The 16845-nt window shown below is 44.9% G+C and overlaps 28 non-coding genes across 28 annotated transcripts; all 28 read left to right on the forward strand.

Annotated features, from left to right (window-relative positions):
* Nucleotides 1-57: 57 nt before the first annotated feature.
* Trnar-ucu (transfer RNA arginine (anticodon UCU)) lies at nucleotides 58-130 on the forward strand. Its single transcript has one exon. It is a non-coding gene; the product is annotated as a tRNA-Arg (tRNA).
* Nucleotides 131-382: 252 nt separating this feature from the next.
* On the forward strand, nucleotides 383-455 carry Trnar-ucu (transfer RNA arginine (anticodon UCU)). The gene has a single exon. It is a non-coding gene; the product is annotated as a tRNA-Arg (tRNA).
* A 252-nt stretch (nucleotides 456-707) lies between these two features.
* Trnar-ucu (transfer RNA arginine (anticodon UCU)) lies at nucleotides 708-780 on the forward strand. The gene has a single exon. It is a non-coding gene; the product is annotated as a tRNA-Arg (tRNA).
* A 252-nt stretch (nucleotides 781-1032) lies between these two features.
* Trnar-ucu (transfer RNA arginine (anticodon UCU)) lies at nucleotides 1033-1105 on the forward strand. The gene has a single exon. It is a non-coding gene; the product is annotated as a tRNA-Arg (tRNA).
* Nucleotides 1106-1357: 252 nt separating this feature from the next.
* On the forward strand, nucleotides 1358-1430 carry Trnar-ucu (transfer RNA arginine (anticodon UCU)). Its single transcript has one exon. It is a non-coding gene; the product is annotated as a tRNA-Arg (tRNA).
* A 252-nt stretch (nucleotides 1431-1682) lies between these two features.
* On the forward strand, nucleotides 1683-1755 carry Trnar-ucu (transfer RNA arginine (anticodon UCU)). Its single transcript has one exon. It is a non-coding gene; the product is annotated as a tRNA-Arg (tRNA).
* Nucleotides 1756-2007: 252 nt separating this feature from the next.
* Nucleotides 2008-2080, forward strand: Trnar-ucu (transfer RNA arginine (anticodon UCU)). Its single transcript has one exon. It is a non-coding gene; the product is annotated as a tRNA-Arg (tRNA).
* Nucleotides 2081-2332: 252 nt separating this feature from the next.
* Trnar-ucu (transfer RNA arginine (anticodon UCU)) lies at nucleotides 2333-2405 on the forward strand. Its single transcript has one exon. It is a non-coding gene; the product is annotated as a tRNA-Arg (tRNA).
* A 252-nt stretch (nucleotides 2406-2657) lies between these two features.
* On the forward strand, nucleotides 2658-2730 carry Trnar-ucu (transfer RNA arginine (anticodon UCU)). Its single transcript has one exon. It is a non-coding gene; the product is annotated as a tRNA-Arg (tRNA).
* Nucleotides 2731-3307: 577 nt separating this feature from the next.
* Trnar-ucu (transfer RNA arginine (anticodon UCU)) lies at nucleotides 3308-3380 on the forward strand. The gene has a single exon. It is a non-coding gene; the product is annotated as a tRNA-Arg (tRNA).
* Nucleotides 3381-3632: 252 nt separating this feature from the next.
* On the forward strand, nucleotides 3633-3705 carry Trnar-ucu (transfer RNA arginine (anticodon UCU)). Its single transcript has one exon. It is a non-coding gene; the product is annotated as a tRNA-Arg (tRNA).
* A 252-nt stretch (nucleotides 3706-3957) lies between these two features.
* Trnar-ucu (transfer RNA arginine (anticodon UCU)) lies at nucleotides 3958-4030 on the forward strand. The gene has a single exon. It is a non-coding gene; the product is annotated as a tRNA-Arg (tRNA).
* Nucleotides 4031-4282: 252 nt separating this feature from the next.
* On the forward strand, nucleotides 4283-4355 carry Trnar-ucu (transfer RNA arginine (anticodon UCU)). The gene has a single exon. It is a non-coding gene; the product is annotated as a tRNA-Arg (tRNA).
* A 252-nt stretch (nucleotides 4356-4607) lies between these two features.
* Trnar-ucu (transfer RNA arginine (anticodon UCU)) lies at nucleotides 4608-4680 on the forward strand. Its single transcript has one exon. It is a non-coding gene; the product is annotated as a tRNA-Arg (tRNA).
* Nucleotides 4681-5257: 577 nt separating this feature from the next.
* Trnar-ucu (transfer RNA arginine (anticodon UCU)) lies at nucleotides 5258-5330 on the forward strand. Its single transcript has one exon. It is a non-coding gene; the product is annotated as a tRNA-Arg (tRNA).
* A 577-nt stretch (nucleotides 5331-5907) lies between these two features.
* Nucleotides 5908-5980, forward strand: Trnar-ucu (transfer RNA arginine (anticodon UCU)). Its single transcript has one exon. It is a non-coding gene; the product is annotated as a tRNA-Arg (tRNA).
* A 252-nt stretch (nucleotides 5981-6232) lies between these two features.
* On the forward strand, nucleotides 6233-6305 carry Trnar-ucu (transfer RNA arginine (anticodon UCU)). The gene has a single exon. It is a non-coding gene; the product is annotated as a tRNA-Arg (tRNA).
* Nucleotides 6306-6882: 577 nt separating this feature from the next.
* On the forward strand, nucleotides 6883-6955 carry Trnar-ucu (transfer RNA arginine (anticodon UCU)). Its single transcript has one exon. It is a non-coding gene; the product is annotated as a tRNA-Arg (tRNA).
* A 252-nt stretch (nucleotides 6956-7207) lies between these two features.
* Nucleotides 7208-7280, forward strand: Trnar-ucu (transfer RNA arginine (anticodon UCU)). The gene has a single exon. It is a non-coding gene; the product is annotated as a tRNA-Arg (tRNA).
* Nucleotides 7281-9806: 2526 nt separating this feature from the next.
* On the forward strand, nucleotides 9807-9879 carry Trnar-ucu (transfer RNA arginine (anticodon UCU)). The gene has a single exon. It is a non-coding gene; the product is annotated as a tRNA-Arg (tRNA).
* Nucleotides 9880-10131: 252 nt separating this feature from the next.
* Nucleotides 10132-10204, forward strand: Trnar-ucu (transfer RNA arginine (anticodon UCU)). The gene has a single exon. It is a non-coding gene; the product is annotated as a tRNA-Arg (tRNA).
* A 1226-nt stretch (nucleotides 10205-11430) lies between these two features.
* Nucleotides 11431-11503, forward strand: Trnar-ucu (transfer RNA arginine (anticodon UCU)). Its single transcript has one exon. It is a non-coding gene; the product is annotated as a tRNA-Arg (tRNA).
* Nucleotides 11504-12079: 576 nt separating this feature from the next.
* On the forward strand, nucleotides 12080-12152 carry Trnar-ucu (transfer RNA arginine (anticodon UCU)). The gene has a single exon. It is a non-coding gene; the product is annotated as a tRNA-Arg (tRNA).
* Nucleotides 12153-12729: 577 nt separating this feature from the next.
* Nucleotides 12730-12802, forward strand: Trnar-ucu (transfer RNA arginine (anticodon UCU)). Its single transcript has one exon. It is a non-coding gene; the product is annotated as a tRNA-Arg (tRNA).
* A 1875-nt stretch (nucleotides 12803-14677) lies between these two features.
* Trnar-ucu (transfer RNA arginine (anticodon UCU)) lies at nucleotides 14678-14750 on the forward strand. Its single transcript has one exon. It is a non-coding gene; the product is annotated as a tRNA-Arg (tRNA).
* A 252-nt stretch (nucleotides 14751-15002) lies between these two features.
* On the forward strand, nucleotides 15003-15075 carry Trnar-ucu (transfer RNA arginine (anticodon UCU)). The gene has a single exon. It is a non-coding gene; the product is annotated as a tRNA-Arg (tRNA).
* Nucleotides 15076-15978: 903 nt separating this feature from the next.
* On the forward strand, nucleotides 15979-16051 carry Trnar-ucu (transfer RNA arginine (anticodon UCU)). The gene has a single exon. It is a non-coding gene; the product is annotated as a tRNA-Arg (tRNA).
* A 252-nt stretch (nucleotides 16052-16303) lies between these two features.
* Trnar-ucu (transfer RNA arginine (anticodon UCU)) lies at nucleotides 16304-16376 on the forward strand. The gene has a single exon. It is a non-coding gene; the product is annotated as a tRNA-Arg (tRNA).
* The last annotated feature ends 469 nt before the right edge of the window (nucleotides 16377-16845 follow it).

Here is a 16845-nt window from a genome sequence, read left to right on the forward strand (position 1 = left end):
TGACAGGAAAATATGTCATGGTAGAACTTTTCATCAAAATGTCCTGGTCGTTGGTAGGTCCCTGTAGCGCAGGGGATAGCGCGCTGGACTTCTAATCCAGAGGCCGTGGGTTCGAATCCCACCAGGGATGCAGCAACCTTTTTAGCACTTTATTTTGGAAACGGATTTTTTGACCAAATGCCTTCACTTTACGTTTTAATGACCATCCTCTTTATGTCATCACTGACACTGACAAATGATGGTCCCCTGCCATTTCCTCCTACGGCCTTTACCTACATTGTGGTATAATATCACTATCCACAAGTGTTTTGGTGTTCACTATGAGTGAAAGGAATATATGGCATGGTAGAACGTTTCATCAAAATGTCCTGGTCGTTGGTAGGTCCCTGTAGCGCAGGGGATAGCGCGCTGGACTTCTAATCCAGAGGCCGTGGGTTCGAATCCCACCAGGGATGCAGCAACGTTTTTAGCACTTTATTTTGGAAACGGATTTTTTGACCAAATGCCTTCACTTTGTGTTTTAATGACCATCCTCTTTATGTCATCACTGACACTGACAAATGATGGTCCCCTGCCATTTCCTCCTACGGCCTTTACCTACTTTGTGGTATAATATCACTATCCACAAGTGTTTTGGTGTTCGCTATGAGTGACAGGAATATATGGCATGGTAGAACGTTTCATCAAAATGTCCTGGTCGTTGGTAGGTCCCTGTAGCGCAGGGGATAGCGCGCTGGACTTCTAATCCAGAGGCCGTGGGTTCGAATCCCACCAGGGATGCAGCAACGTTTCTAGCACTTTATTTTGGAAACGGATTTTTTGACCAAATGCCTTCACTTTGTGTTTTAATGACCATCCTCTTTATGTCATCACTGACACTGAGAAATGAGGGTCCCCTGCCATTTCCTCCTACGGCCTTTACCTACTTTGTGGTATAATATCACTATCCACAAGTGTTTTGGTGTTCGCTATGAGTGACAGGAATATATGGCATGGTAGAACGTTTCATCAAAATGTCCTGGTCGTTGGTAGGTCCCTGTAGCGCAGGGGATAGCGCGCTGGACTTCTAATCCAGAGGCCGTGGGTTCGAATCCCACCAGGGATGCAGCAACGTTTTTAGCACTTTATTTTGGAAACGGATTTTTTGACCAAATGCCTTCACTTTGTGTTTCAATGACCATCCTCTTGATGTCATCACTGACACTGACAAATGATGGTCCCCTGCCATTTCCTCCTACGGCCTTTACCTACTTTGTGGTATAATATCACTATCCACAAGTGTTTTGGTGTTCGCTATGAGTGACAGGAATATATGGCATGGTAGAACGTTTCATCAAAATGTCCTGGTCGTTGGTAGGTCCCTGTAGCGCAGGGGATAGCGCGCTGGACTTCTAATCCAGAGGCCGTGGGTTCGAATCCCACCAGGGATGCAGCAACGTTTTTAGCACTTTATTTTGGAAACGGATTTTTTGACCAAATGCCTTCACTTTGTGTTTTAATGACCATCCTCTTTATGTCATCACTGACACTGACAAATGATGGTCCCCTGCCATTTCCTCCTACGGCCTTTACCTACTTTGTGGTATAATATCACTATCCACAAGTGTTTTGGTGTTCGCTATGAGTGACAGGAATATATGGCATGGTAGAACGTTTCATCAAAATGTCCTGGTCGTTGGTAGGTCCCTGTAGCGCAGGGGATAGCGCGCTGGACTTCTAATCCAGAGGCCGTGGGTTCGAATCCCACCAGGGATGCAGCAACGTTTTTAGCACTTTATTTTGGAAACGGATTTTTTGACCAAATGCCTTCACTTTGTGTTTTAATGACCATCCTCTTTATGTCATCACTGACACTGACAAATGATGGTCCCCTGCCATTTCCTCCTACGGCCTTTACCTACTTTGTGGTATAATATCACTATCCACAAGTGTTTTGGTGTTCGCTATGAGTGACAGGAATATATGGCATGGTAGAACGTTTCATCAAAATGTCCTGGTCGTTGGTAGGTCCCTGTAGCGCAGGGGATAGCGCGCTGGACTTCTAATCCAGAGGCCGTGGGTTCGAATCCCACCAGGGATGCAGCAACGTTTCTAGCACTTTATTTTGGAAACGGATTTTTTGACCAAATGCCTTCACTTTGTGTTTTAATGACCATCCTCTTTATGTCATCACTGACACTGAGAAATGAGGGTCCCCTGCCATTTCCTCCTACGGCCTTTACCTACTTTGTGGTATAATATCACTATCCACAAGTGTTTTGGTGTTCGCTATGAGTGACAGGAATATATGGCATGGTAGAACGTTTCATCAAAATGTCCTGGTCGTTGGTAGGTCCCTGTAGCGCAGGGGATAGCGCGCTGGACTTCTAATCCAGAGGCCGTGGGTTCGAATCCCACCAGGGATGCAGCAACGTTTTTAGCACTTTATTTTGGAAACGGATTTTTTGACCAAATGCCTTCACTTTGTGTTTCAATGACCATCCTCTTGATGTCATCACTGACACTGACAAATGATGGTCCCCTGCCATTTCCTCCTACGGCCTTTACCTACTTTGTGGTATAATATCACTATCCACAAGTGTTTTGGTGTTCGCTATGAGTGACAGGAATATATGGCATGGTAGAACGTTTCATCAAAATGTCCTGGTCGTTGGTAGGTCCCTGTAGCGCAGGGGATAGCGCGCTGGACTTCTAATCCAGAGGCCGTGGGTTCGAATCCCACCAGGGATGCAGCAACGTTTTTAGCACTTTATTTTGGAAACGGATTTTTTGACCAAATGCCTTCACTTTGTGTTTTAATGACCATCCTCTTTATGTCATCACTGACACTGACAAATGATGGTCCCCTGCCATTTCCTCCTACGGCCTTTACCTACTTTGTGGTATAATATCACTATCCACAAGTGTTTTGGTGTTCGCTATGAGTGACAGGAATATATGGCATGGTAGAACGTTTCATCAAAATGTCCTGGTCGTTGGTAGGTCCCTGTAGCGCAGGGGATAGCGCGCTGGACTTCTAATCCAGATGCCGTGGGTTCGAATCCCACCAGGGATGCAGCAACGTTTTTAGCACTTTATTTTGGAAACGGATTTTTTGACCAAATGCCTTCACTTTGTGTTTTAATGACCATCCTCTTTATGTCATCACTGACACTGACAAATGATGGTCCCCTGCCATTTCCTCCTACGGCCTTTACCTACTTTGTGGTATAATATCACTATCCACAAGTGTTTTGGTGTTCGCTATGAGTGACAGGAAAATATGTCATGGTAGAACTTTTCATCAAAATGTCCTGGTCGTTGGTAGGTCCCTGTAGCGCAGGGGATAGCGCGCTGGACTTCTAATCCAGAGGCCGTGGGTTCGAATCCCACCAGGGATGCAGCAACCTTTTTAGCACTTTATTTTGGAAACGGATTTTTTGACCAAATGCCTTCACTTTACGTTTTAATGACCATCCTATTTATATCATCACTTAAACTGACAAATGAGGGTCCCCTGCCATTTCCTCCTACGGCCTTTACCTACTTTGTGGTATAATATCACTATCCACAAGTGTTTTGGTGTTCGCTATGAGTGACAGGAATATATGGCATGGTAGAACGTTTCATCAAAATGTCCTGGTCGTTGGTAGGTCCCTGTAGCGCAGGGGATAGCGCGCTGGACTTCTAATCCAGAGGCCGTGGGTTCGAATCCCACCAGGGATGCAGCAACCTTTTTAGCACTTTATTTTGGAAACGGATTTTTTGACCAAATGCCTTCACTTTGTGTTTCAATGACCATCCTCTTGATGTCATCACTGACACTGACAAATGATGGTCCCCTGCCATTTCCTCCTACGGCCTTTACCTACTTTGTGGTATAATATCACTATCCACAAGTGTTTTGGTGTTCGCTATGAGTGACAGGAATATATGGCATGGTAGAACGTTTCATCAAAATGTCCTGGTCGTTGGTAGGTCCCTGTAGCGCAGGGGATAGCGCGCTGGACTTCTAATCCAGAGGCCGTGGGTTCGAATCCCACCAGGGATGCAGCAACGTTTTTAGCACTTTATTTTGGAAACGGATTTTTTGACCAAATGCCTTCACTTTGTGTTTTAATGACCATCCTCTTTATGTCATCACTGACACTGACAAATGATGGTCCCCTGCCATTTCCTCCTACGGCCTTTACCTACTTTGTGGTATAATATCACTATCCACAAGTGTTTTGGTGTTCGCTATGAGTGACAGGAAAATATGTCATGGTAGAACTTTTCATCAAAATGTCCTGGTCGTTGGTAGGTCCCTGTAGCGCAGGGGATAGCGCGCTGGACTTCTAATCCAGAGGCCGTGGGTTCGAATCCCACCAGGGATGCAGCAACCTTTTTAGCACTTTATTTTGGAAACGGATTTTTTGACCAAATGCCTTCACTTTACGTTTTAATGACCATCCTATTTATATCATCACTTAAACTGACAAATGAGGGTCCCCTGCCATTTCCTCCTACGGCCTTTACCTACTTTGTGGTATAATATCACTATCCACAAGTGTTTTGGTGTTCGCTATGAGTGACAGGAATATATGGCATGGTAGAACGTTTCATCAAAATGTCCTGGTCGTTGGTAGGTCCCTGTAGCGCAGGGGATAGCGCGCTGGACTTCTAATCCAGAGGCCGTGGGTTCGAATCCCACCAGGGATGCAGCAACCTTTTTAGCACTTTATTTTGGAAACGGATTTTTTGACCAAATGCCTTCACTTTGTGTTTCAATGACCATCCTCTTGATGTCATCACTGACACTGACAAATGATGGTCCCCTGCCATTTCCTCCTACGGCCTTTACCTACTTTGTGGTATAATATCACTATCCACAAGTGTTTTGGTGTTCGCTATGAGTGACAGGAATATATGGCATGGTAGAACGTTTCATCAAAATGTCCTGGTCGTTGGTAGGTCCCTGTAGCGCAGGGGATAGCGCGCTGGACGTCTAATCCAGAGGCCGTGGGTTCGAATCCCACCAGGGATGCAGCAACGTTTTTAGCACTTTATTTTGGAAACGGATTTTTTGACCAAATGCCTTCACTTTACGTTTTAATGACCATCCTATTTATATCATCACTTAAACTGACAAATGAGGGTCCCCTGCCATTTCCTCCTACGGCCTTTACCTACTTTGTGGTATAATATCACTATCCACAAGTGTTTTGGTGTTCGCTATGAGTGACAGGAATATATGGCATGGTAGAACGTTTCATCAAAATGTCCTGGTCGTTGGTAGGTCCCTGTAGCGCAGGGGATAGCGCGCTGGACTTCTAATCCAGAGGCCGTGGGTTCGAATCCCACCAGGGATGCAGCAACGTTTTTAGCACTTTATTTTGGAAACGGATTTTTTGACCAAATGCCTTCACTTTGTGTTTCAATGACCATCCTATTTATATCATCACTTAAACTGACAAATGAGGGTCCCCTGCCATTTCCTCCTACGGCCTTTACCTACTTTGTGGTATAATATCACTATCCACAAGTGTTTTGGTGTTCGCTATGAGTGACAGGAATATATGGCATGGTAGAACGTTTCATCAAAATGTCCTGGTCGTTGGTAGGTCCCTGTAGCGCAGGGGATAGCGCGCTGGACTTCTAATCCAGATCCCGTGGGTTCGAATCCCACCAGGGATGCAGCAACGTTTTTAGCACTTTATTTTGGAAACGGATTTTTTGACCAAATGCCTTCACTTTGTGTTTTAATGACCATCCTATTTATATCATCACTTAAACTGACAAATGATGGTCCCCTGCCATTTCCTCCTACGGCCTTTACCTACTTTGTGGTATAATATCACTATCCACAAGTGTTTTGGTGTTCGCTATGAGTGACAGGAAAATATGTCATGGTAGAACTTTTCATCAAAATGTCCTGGTCGTTGGTAGGTCCCTGTAGCGCAGGGGATAGCGCGCTGGACTTCTAATCCAGAGGCCGTGGGTTCGAATCCCACCAGGGATGCAGCAACCTTTTTAGCACTTTATTTTGGAAACGGATTTTTTGACCAAATGCCTTCACTTTGTGTTTCAATGACCATCCTCTTGATGTCATCACTGACACTGACAAATGATGGTCCCCTGCCATTTCCTCCTACGGCCTTTACCTACTTCGTGGTATAATATCACTATCCACAAGTGTTTTGGTGTTCGCTATGAGTGACAGGAATATATGGCATGGTAGAACGTTTCATCAAAATGTCCTGGTCGTTGGTAGGTCCCTGTAGCGCAGGGGATAGCGCGCTGGACTTCTAATCCAGAGGCCGTGGGTTCGAATCCCACCAGGGATGCAGCAACGTTTTTAGCACTTTATTTTGGAAACGGATTTTTTGACCAAATGCCTTCACTTTGTGTTTTAATGACCATCCTATTTATATCATCACTTAAACTGAGAAATGAGGGTCCCCTGCCATTTCCTCCTACGGCATTTACCTACTTTGTGGTATAATATCACTATCCACAAGTGTTTTGGTGTTCGCTATGAGTGACAGGAATATATGGCATGGTAGAACGTTTCATCAAAATGTCCTGGTCGTTGGTAGGTCCCTGTAGCGCAGGGGATAGCGCGCTGGACTTCTAATCCAGATCCCGTGGGTTCGAATCCCACCAGGGATGCAGCAACGTTTTTAGCACTTTATTTTGGAAACGGATTTTTTGACCAAATGCCTTCACTTTGTGTTTTAATGACCATCCTATTTATATCATCACTTAAACTGACAAATGATGGTCCCCTGCCATTTCCTCCTACGGCCTTTACCTACTTTGTGGTATAATATCACTATCCACAAGTGTTTTGGTGTTCGCTATGAGTGACAGGAAAATATGTCATGGTAGAACTTTTCATCAAAATGTCCTGGTCGTTGGTAGGTCCCTGTAGCGCAGGGGATAGCGCGCTGGACTTCTAATCCAGAGGCCGTGGGTTCGAATCCCACCAGGGATGCAGCAACCTTTTTAGCACTTTATTTTGGAAACGGATTTTTTGACCAAATGCCTTCACTTTGTGTTTCAATGACCATCCTCTTGATGTCATCACTGACACTGACAAATGATGGTCCCCTGCCATTTCCTCCTACGGCCTTTACCTACTTCGTGGTATAATATCACTATCCACAAGTGTTTTGGTGTTCGCTATGAGTGACAGGAATATATGGCATGGTAGAACGTTTCATCAAAATGTCCTGGTCGTTGGTAGGTCCCTGTAGCGCAGGGGATAGCGCGCTGGACTTCTAATCCAGAGGCCGTGGGTTCGAATCCCACCAGGGATGCAGCAACGTTTTTAGCACTTTATTTTGGAAACGGATTTTTTGACCAAATGCCTTCACTTTACGTTTTAATGACCATCCTATTTATATCATCACTTAAACTGACAAATGAGGGTCCCCTGCCATTTCCTCCTACGGCCTTTACCTACTTTGTGGTATAATATCACTATCCACAAGTGTTTTGGTGTTCGCTATGAGTGACAGGAATATATGGCATGGTAGAACGTTTCATCAAAATGTCCTGGTCGTTGGTAGGTCCCTGTAGCGCAGGGGATAGCGCGCTGGACTTCTAATCCAGACGCCGTGGGTTCGAATCCCACCAGGGATGCAGCAGCCTTTTTAGCACTTTATTTTGGAAACGGATTTTTTGACCAAATGCCTTCACTTTGTGTTTCAATGACCATCCTATTTATATCATCACTTAAACTGACAAAGGAGGGTCCCCTGCCATTTCCTCCTACGGCCTTTACCTACTTCGTGGTATAATATCACTATCCACAAGTGTTTTGGTGTTCGCTATGAGTGACAGGAATATATGGCATGGTAGAACGTTTCATCAAAATGTCCTGGTCGTTGGTAGGTCCCTGTAGCGCAGGGGATAGCGCGCTGGACTTCTAATCCAGATCCCGTGGGTTCGAATCCCACCAGGGATGCAGCAACGTTTTTAGCACTTTATTTTGGAAACGGATTTTTTGACCAAATGCCTTCACTTTGTGTTTTAATGACCATCCTATTTATATCATGACTTAAACTGACAAATGATGGTCCCCTGCCATTTCCTCCTACGGCCTTTACCTACTTTGTGGTATAATATCACTATCCACAAGTGTTTTGGTGTTCGCTATGAGTGACAGGAAAGTATGTCATGGTAGAACTTTTCATCAAAATGTCCTGGTCGTTGGTAGGTCCCTGTAGCGCAGGGGATAGCGCGCTGGACTTCTAATCCAGAGGCCGTGGGTTCGAAACCCACCAGGGATGCAGCAACGTTTCTAGCACTTTATTTTGGAAACGGATTTTTTGACCAAATGCCTTCACTTTGTGTTTTAATGACCATCCTCTTTATGTCATCACTGACACTGAGAAATGAGGGTCCCCTGCCATTTCCTCCTACGGCCTTTACCTACTTTGTGGTATAATATCACTATCCACAAGTGTTTTGGTGTTCGCTATGAGTGACAGGAATATATGGCATGGTAGAACGTTTCATCAAAATGTCCTGGTCGTTGGTAGGTCCCTGTAGCGCAGGGAATAGCGCGCTGGACTTCTAATCCAGAGGCCGTGGGTTCGAATCCCACCAGGGATGCAGCAACGTTTTTAGCACTTTATTTTGGAAACGGATTTTTTGACCAAATGCCTTCACTTTGTGTTTCAATGACCATCCTCTTGATGTCATCACTGACACTGACAAATGATGGTCCCCTGCCATTTCCTCCTACGGCCTTTACCTACTTTGTGGTATAATATCACTATCCACAAGTGTTTTGGTGTTCGCTATGAGTGACAGGAATATATGGCATGGTAGAACGTTTCATCAAAATGTCCTGGTCGTTGGTAGGTCCCTGTAGCGCAGGGGATAGCGCGCTGGACTTCTAATCCAGAGGCCGTGGGTTCGAATCCCACCAAGGATGCAGCAACGTTTTTAGCACTTTATTTTGGAAACGGATTTTTTGACCAAATGCCTTCACTTTGTGTTTTAATGACCATCCTCTTTATGTCATCACTGACACTGACAAATGATGGTCCCCTGCCATTTCCTCCTACGGCCTTTACCTACTTTGTGGTATAATATCACTATCCACAAGTGTTTTGGTGTTCGCTATGAGTGACAGGAATATATGGCATGGTAGAACGTTTCATCAAAATGTCCTGGTCGTTGGTAGGTCCCTGTAGCGCAGGGGATAGCGCGCTAGACTTCTAATCCAGATGCCGTGGGTTCGAATCCCACCAGGGATGCAGCAACGTTTTTAGCACTTTATTTTGGAAACGGATTTTTTGACCAAATGCCTTCACTTTGTGTTTTAATGACCATCCTCTTTATGTCATCACTGACACTGACAAATGATGGTCCCCTGCCATTTCCTCCTACGGCCTTTACCTACTTTGTGGTATAATATCACTATCCACAAGTGTTTTGGTGTTCGCTATGAGTGACAGGAACATATGGCATTGTAGAACGTTTCATCAAAATGTCCTGGTCGTTGGTAGGTCCCTGTAGCGCAGGGATAGCGTGCTGGACTTCTAATCCAGAGGCCGTGGGTTCGAATCCCACCAGGGATGCAGCAACGTTTTTAGCACTTTATTTTGGAAACGGATTTTTTGACCAAATGCCTTCACTTTACGTTTTAATGACCATCCTATTTATATCATCACTTAAACTGACAAATGAGGGTCCCCTGCCATTTCCTCCTACGGCCTTTACCTACTTTGTGGTATAATATCACTATCCACAAGTGTTTTGGTGTTCGCTATGAGTGACAGGAATATATGGCATGGTAGAACGTTTCATCAAAATGTCCTGGTCGTTGGTAGGTCCCTGTAGCGCAGGGGATAGCGCGCTGGACTTCTAATCCAGAGGCCGTGGGTTCGAATCCCACCAGGGATGCAGCAACCTTTTTAGCACTTTATTTTGGAAACGGATTTTTTGACCAAATGCCTTCACTTTGTGCTTCAATGACCATCCTCTTGATGTCATCACTGACACTGACAAATGATGGTCCCCTGCCATTTCCTCCTTCGGCCTTTACCTACTTTGTGGTATAATATCACTATCCACAAGTGTTTTGGTGTTCGCTATGAGTGACAGGAATATATGGCATGGTAGAACGTTTCATCAAAATGTCCTGGTCGTTGGTAGGTCCCTGTAGCGCAGGGGATAGCGCGCTGGACTTCTAATCCAGAGGCCGTGGGTTCGAATCCCACCAGGGATGCAGCAACGTTTTTAGCACTTTATTTTGGAAACGGATTTTTTGACCAAATGCCTTCACTTTGTGTTTTATTGACCATCCTCTTTATATCATCACTTAAACTGACAAATGATGGTCCCCTGCCATTTCCTCCTACGGCCTTTACCTACTTTGTGGTATAATATCACTATCCACAAGTGTTTTGGTGTTCGCTATGAGTGACAGGAATATATGGCATGGTAGAACGTTTCATCAAAATGTCCTGGTCGTTGGTAGGTCCCTGTAGCGCAGGGGATAGCGCGCTGGACTTCTAATCCAGAGGCCGTGGGTTCGAATCCCACCAAGGATGCAGCAACGTTTTTAGCACTTTATTTTGGAAACGGATTTTTTGACCAAATGCCTTCACTTTGTGTTTTAATGACCATCCTCTTTATGTCATCACTGACACTGACAAATGATGGTCCCCTGCCATTTCCTCCTACGGCCTTTACCTACTTTGTGGTATAATATCACTATCCACAAGTGTTTTGGTGTTCGCTATGAGTGACAGGAATATATGGCATGGTAGAACGTTTCATCAAAATGTCCTGGTCGTTGGTAGGTCCCTGTAGCGCAGGGGATAGCGCGCTAGACTTCTAATCCAGATGCCGTGGGTTCGAATCCCACCAGGGATGCAGCAACGTTTTTAGCACTTTATTTTGGAAACGGATTTTTTGACCAAATGCCTTCACTTTGTGTTTTAATGACCATCCTCTTTATGTCATCACTGACACTGACAAATGATGGTCCCCTGCCATTTCCTCCTACGGCCTTTACCTACTTTGTGGTATAATATCACTATCCACAAGTGTTTTGGTGTTCGCTATGAGTGACAGGAACATATGGCATTGTAGAACGTTTCATCAAAATGTCCTGGTCGTTGGTAGGTCCCTGTAGCGCAGGGATAGCGTGCTGGACTTCTAATCCAGAGGCCGTGGGTTCGAATCCCACCAGGGATGCAGCAACGTTTTTAGCACTTTATTTTGGAAACGGATTTTTTGACCAAATGCCTTCACTTTACGTTTTAATGACCATCCTATTTATATCATCACTTAAACTGACAAATGAGGGTCCCCTGCCATTTCCTCCTACGGCCTTTACCTACTTTGTGGTATAATATCACTATCCACAAGTGTTTTGGTGTTCGCTATGAGTGACAGGAATATATGGCATGGTAGAACGTTTCATCAAAATGTCCTGGTCGTTGGTAGGTCCCTGTAGCGCAGGGGATAGCGCGCTGGACTTCTAATCCAGAGGCCGTGGGTTCGAATCCCACCAGGGATGCAGCAACCTTTTTAGCACTTTATTTTGGAAACGGATTTTTTGACCAAATGCCTTCACTTTGTGCTTCAATGACCATCCTCTTGATGTCATCACTGACACTGACAAATGATGGTCCCCTGCCATTTCCTCCTTCGGCCTTTACCTACTTTGTGGTATAATATCACTATCCACAAGTGTTTTGGTGTTCGCTATGAGTGACAGGAATATATGGCATGGTAGAACGTTTCATCAAAATGTCCTGGTCGTTGGTAGGTCCCTGTAGCGCAGGGATAGCGTGCTGGACTTCTAATCCAGAGGCCGTGGGTTCGAATCCCACCAGGGATGCAGCAACGTTTTTAGCACTTTATTTTGGAAACGGATTTTTTGACCAAATGCCTTCACTTTGTGTTTTATTGACCATCCTCTTTATATCATCACTTAAACTGACAAATGATGGTCCCCTGCCATTTCCTCCTACGGCCTTTACCTACTTTGTGGTATAATATCACTATTAACAAGTGTTTTGGTGTTCGCTATGAGTGACAGGAATATATGGCATGGTAGAACGTTTCATCAAAATGTCCTGGTCGTTGGTAGGTCCCTGTAGCGCAGGGGATAGCGCGCTGGACTTCTAATCCAGAGGCCGTGGGTTCGAATCCCACCAGGGATGCAGCAACGTTTTTAGCACTTTATTTTGGAAACGGATTTTTTGACCAAATGCCTTCACTTTGTGTTTCAATGACCATCCTCTTGATGTCATCACTGACACTGACAAATGAGGGTCCCCTGCCATTTCCTCCTACGGCATTTACCTACTTTGTGGCATAATATCACTATCCACAAGTGTTTTGGTGTTCGCTATGAGTGACAGGAATATATGGCATGGTAGAACGTTTCATCAAAATGTCCTGGTCGTTGGTAGGTCCCTGTAGCGCAGGGGATAGCGCGCTGGACTTCTAATCCAGATCCCGTGGGTTCGAATCCCACCAGGGATGCAGCAACGTTTTTAGCACTTTATTTTGGAAACGGATTTTTTGACCAAATGCCTTCACTTTGTGTTTTAATGACCATCCTATTTATATCATCACTTAAACTGACAAATGATGGTCCCCTGCCATTTCCTCCTACGGCCTTTACCTACTTTGTGGTATAATATCACTATCCACAAGTGTTTTGGTGTTCGCTATGAGTGACAGGAATATATGGCATGGTAGAACGTTTCATCAAAATGTCCTGGTCGTTGGTAGGTCCCTGTAGCGCAGGGGATAGCGCGCTGGACTTCTAATCCAGAGGCCGTGGGTTCGAATCCCACCAGGGATGCAGCAACCTTTTTAGCACTTTATTTTGGAAACGGATTTTTTGACCAAATGCCTTCACTTTGTGTTTCAATGACCATCCTCTTGATGTCATCACTGACACTGACAAATGATGGTCCCCTGCCATTTCCTCCTACGGCCTTTACCTACTTTGTGGTATAATATCACTATCCACAAGTGTTTTGGTGTTCGCTATGAGTGACAGGAATATATGGCATGGTAGAACTTTTCATGAAAATGTCCTGGTCGTTGGTAGGTCCCTGTAGCGGAGGGGATAGCGCGCTGGACTTCTAATCCAGAGGCCGTGGGTTCGAATCCCACCAGGGATGCAGCAACCTTTTTAGCACTTTATTTTGGAAACGGATTTTTTGACCAAATGCCTTCACTTTGTGTTTCAATGACCATCCTCTTGATGTCATCACTGACACTGACAAATGATGGTCCCCTGCCATTTCCTCCTACGGCCTTTACCTACTTTGTGGTATAATATCACTATCCACAAGTGTTTTGGTGTTCGCTATGAGTGACAGGAACATATGGCATGGTAGAACTTTTCATCAAAATGTCCTGGTCGTTGGTAGGTCCCTGTAGCGCAGGGGATAGCGCGCTGGACTTCTAATCCAGAGGCCGTGGGTTCGAATCCCATCAGGGATGCAGCAACGTTTTTAGCACTTTATTTTGGAAGCGGATTTTTTGACCAAATGCATTCACTTTACGTTTTAATGACCATCCTATTTATATCATCACTTAAACTGACAATTGAGGGTCCCCTGCCATTTCCTCCTACGGCTTTTACCTACTTTGTGGCATAATATCACTATCCACAAGTGTTTTGGTGTTCGCTATGAGTGAAAGGAATATATGTCATGGTAGAACTTTTCATCAAATGTCCTGGTCGTTGGTAGGTCCCTGTAGCGCAGGGGATAGCGCGCTGGACTTCTAATCCAGAGGCCGTGGGTTCGAATCCCATCAGGGATGCAGCAACGTTTTTAGCACTTTATTTTGGAAACGGATTTTTTGACCAAATGCCTTCACTTTGTGTTTTAATGACCATCCTCTTTATGTCATCACTGACACTGACAAATGATGGTCCCCTGCCATTTCCTCCTACGGCCTTTACCTACTTTGTGGTATAATATCACTATCCACAAGTGTTTTGGTGTTCGCTATGAGTGACAGGAATATATGGCATGGTAGAACGTTTCATCAAAATGTCCTGGTCGTTGGTAGGTCCCTGTAGCGCAGGGGATAGCGCGCTAGACTTCTAATCCAGATGCCGTGGGTTCGAATCCCACCAGGGATGCAGCAACGTTTTTAGCACTTTATTTTGGAAACGGATTTTTTGACCAAATGCCTTCACTTTGTGTTTTAATGACCATCCTCTTTATGTCATCACTGACACTGACAAATGATGGTCCCCTGCCATTTCCTCCTACGGCCTTTACCTACTTTGTGGTATAATATCACTATCCACAAGTGTTTTGGTGTTCGCTATGAGTGACAGGAACATATGGCATTGTAGAACGTTTCATCAAAATGTCCTGGTCGTTGGTAGGTCCCTGTAGCGCAGGGATAGCGTGCTGGACTTCTAATCCAGAGGCCGTGGGTTCGAATCCCACCAGGGATGCAGCAACGTTTTTAGCACTTTATTTTGGAAACGGATTTTTTGACCAAATGCCTTCACTTTACGTTTTAATGACCATCCTATTTATATCATCACTTAAACTGACAAATGAGGGTCCCCTGCCATTTCCTCCTACGGCCTTTACCTACTTTGTGGTATAATATCACTATCCACAAGTGTTTTGGTGTTCGCTATGAGTGACAGGAATATATGGCATGGTAGAACGTTTCATCAAAATGTCCTGGTCGTTGGTAGGTCCCTGTAGCGCAGGGGATAGCGCGCTGGACTTCTAATCCAGAGGCCGTGGGTTCGAATCCCACCAGGGATGCAGCAACCTTTTTAGCACTTTATTTTGGAAACGGATTTTTTGACCAAATGCCTTCACTTTGTGCTTCAATGACCATCCTCTTGATGTCATCACTGACACTGACAAATGATGGTCCCCTGCCATTTCCTCCTTCGGCCTTTACCTACTTTGTGGTATAATATCACTATCCACAAGTGTTTTGGTGTTCGCTATGAGTGACAGGAATATATGGCATGGTAGAACGTTTCATCAAAATGTCCTGGTCGTTGGTAGGTCCCTGTAGCGCAGGGGATAGCGCGCTGGACTTCTAATCCAGAGGCCGTGGGTTCGAATCCCACCAGGGATGCAGCAACGTTTTTAGCACTTTATTTTGGAAACGGATTTTTTGACCAAATGCCTTCACTTTGTGTTTTATTGACCATCCTCTTTATATCATCACTTAAACTGACAAATGATGGTCCCCTGCCATTTCCTCCTACGGCCTTTACCTACTTTGTGGTATAATATCACTATTAACAAGTGTTTTGGTGTTCGCTATGAGTGACAGGAATATATGGCATGGTAGAACGTTTCATCAAAATGTCCTGGTCGTTGGTAGGTCCCTGTAGCGGAGGGGATAGCGCGCTGGACTTCTAATCCAGAGGCCGTGGGTTCGAATCCCACCAGGGATGCAGCAACGTTTTTAGCACTTTATTTTGGAAACGGATTTTTTGACCAAATGCCTTCACTTTGTGTTTCAATGACCATCCTCTTGATGTCATCACTGACACTGACAAATGAGGGTCCCCTGCCATTTCCTCCTACGGCATCTACCTACTTTGTGGCATAATATCACTATCCACAAGTGTTTTGGTGTTCGCTATGAGTGACAGGAATATATGGCATGGTAGAACGTTTTTATCAAAATGTCCTGGTCGTTGGTAGGTCCCTGTAGCGCAGGGGATAGCGCGCTGGACTTCTAATCCAGATCCCGTGGGTTCGAATCCCACCAGGGATGCAGCAACGTTTTTAGCACTTTATTTTGGAAACGGATTTTTTGACCAAATGCCTTCACTTTGTGTTTTAATGACCATCCTATTTATATCATCACTTAAACTGACAAATGATGGTCCCCTGCCATTTCCTCCTACGGCCTTTACCTACTTTGTGGTATAATATCACTATCCACAAGTGTTTTGGTGTTCGCTATGAGTGACAGGAATATATGGCATGGTAGAACGTTTCATCAAAATGTCCTGGTCGTTGGTAGGTCCCTGTAGCGCAGGGGATAGCGCGCTGGACTTCTAATCCAGAGGCCGTGGGTTCGAATCCCACCAGGGATGCAGCAACGTTTTTAGCACTTTATTTTGGAAACGGATTTTTTGACCAAATGCCTTCACTTTGTGTTTTATTGACCATCCTCTTTATATCATCACTTAAACTGACAAATGATGGTCCCCTGCCATTTCCTCCTACGGCCTTTACCTACTTTGTGGTATAATATCACTATTAACAAGTGTTTTGGTGTTCGCTATGAGTGACAGGAATATATGGCATGGTAGAACGTTTCATCAAAATGTCCTGGTCGTTGGTAGGTCCCTGTAGCGCAGGGGATAGCGCGCTGGACTTCTAATCCAGAGGCCGTGGGTTCGAATCCCACCAGGGATGCAGCAACGTTTTTAGCACTTTATTTTGGAAACGGATTTTTTGACCAAATGCCTTCACTTTGTGTTTTATTGACCATCCTCTTTATATCATCACTTAAACTGACAAATGATGGTCCCCTGCCATTTCCTCCTACGGCCTTTACCTACTTTGTGGTATAATATCACTATTAACAAGTGTTTTGGTGTTCGCTATGAGTGACAGGAATATATGGCATGGTAGAACGTTTCATCAAAATGTCCTGGTCGTTGGTAGGTCCCTGTAGCGGAGGGGATAGCGCGCTGGACTTCTAATCCAGAGGCCGTGGGTTCGAATCCCACCAGGGATGCAGCAACGTTTTTAGCACTTTATTTTGGAAACGGATTTTTTGACCAAATGCCTTCACTTTGTGTTTCAATGACCATCCTCTTGATGTCATCACTGACACTGACAAATGAGGGTCCCCTGCCATTTCCTCCTACGGCATTTACCT

This window comes from Haliotis asinina, chromosome 16 (genome assembly GCF_037392515.1).
Source record: "Haliotis asinina isolate JCU_RB_2024 chromosome 16, JCU_Hal_asi_v2, whole genome shotgun sequence".
In the NCBI taxonomy this organism is placed as follows: domain Eukaryota; kingdom Metazoa; phylum Mollusca; class Gastropoda; order Lepetellida; family Haliotidae; genus Haliotis; species Haliotis asinina.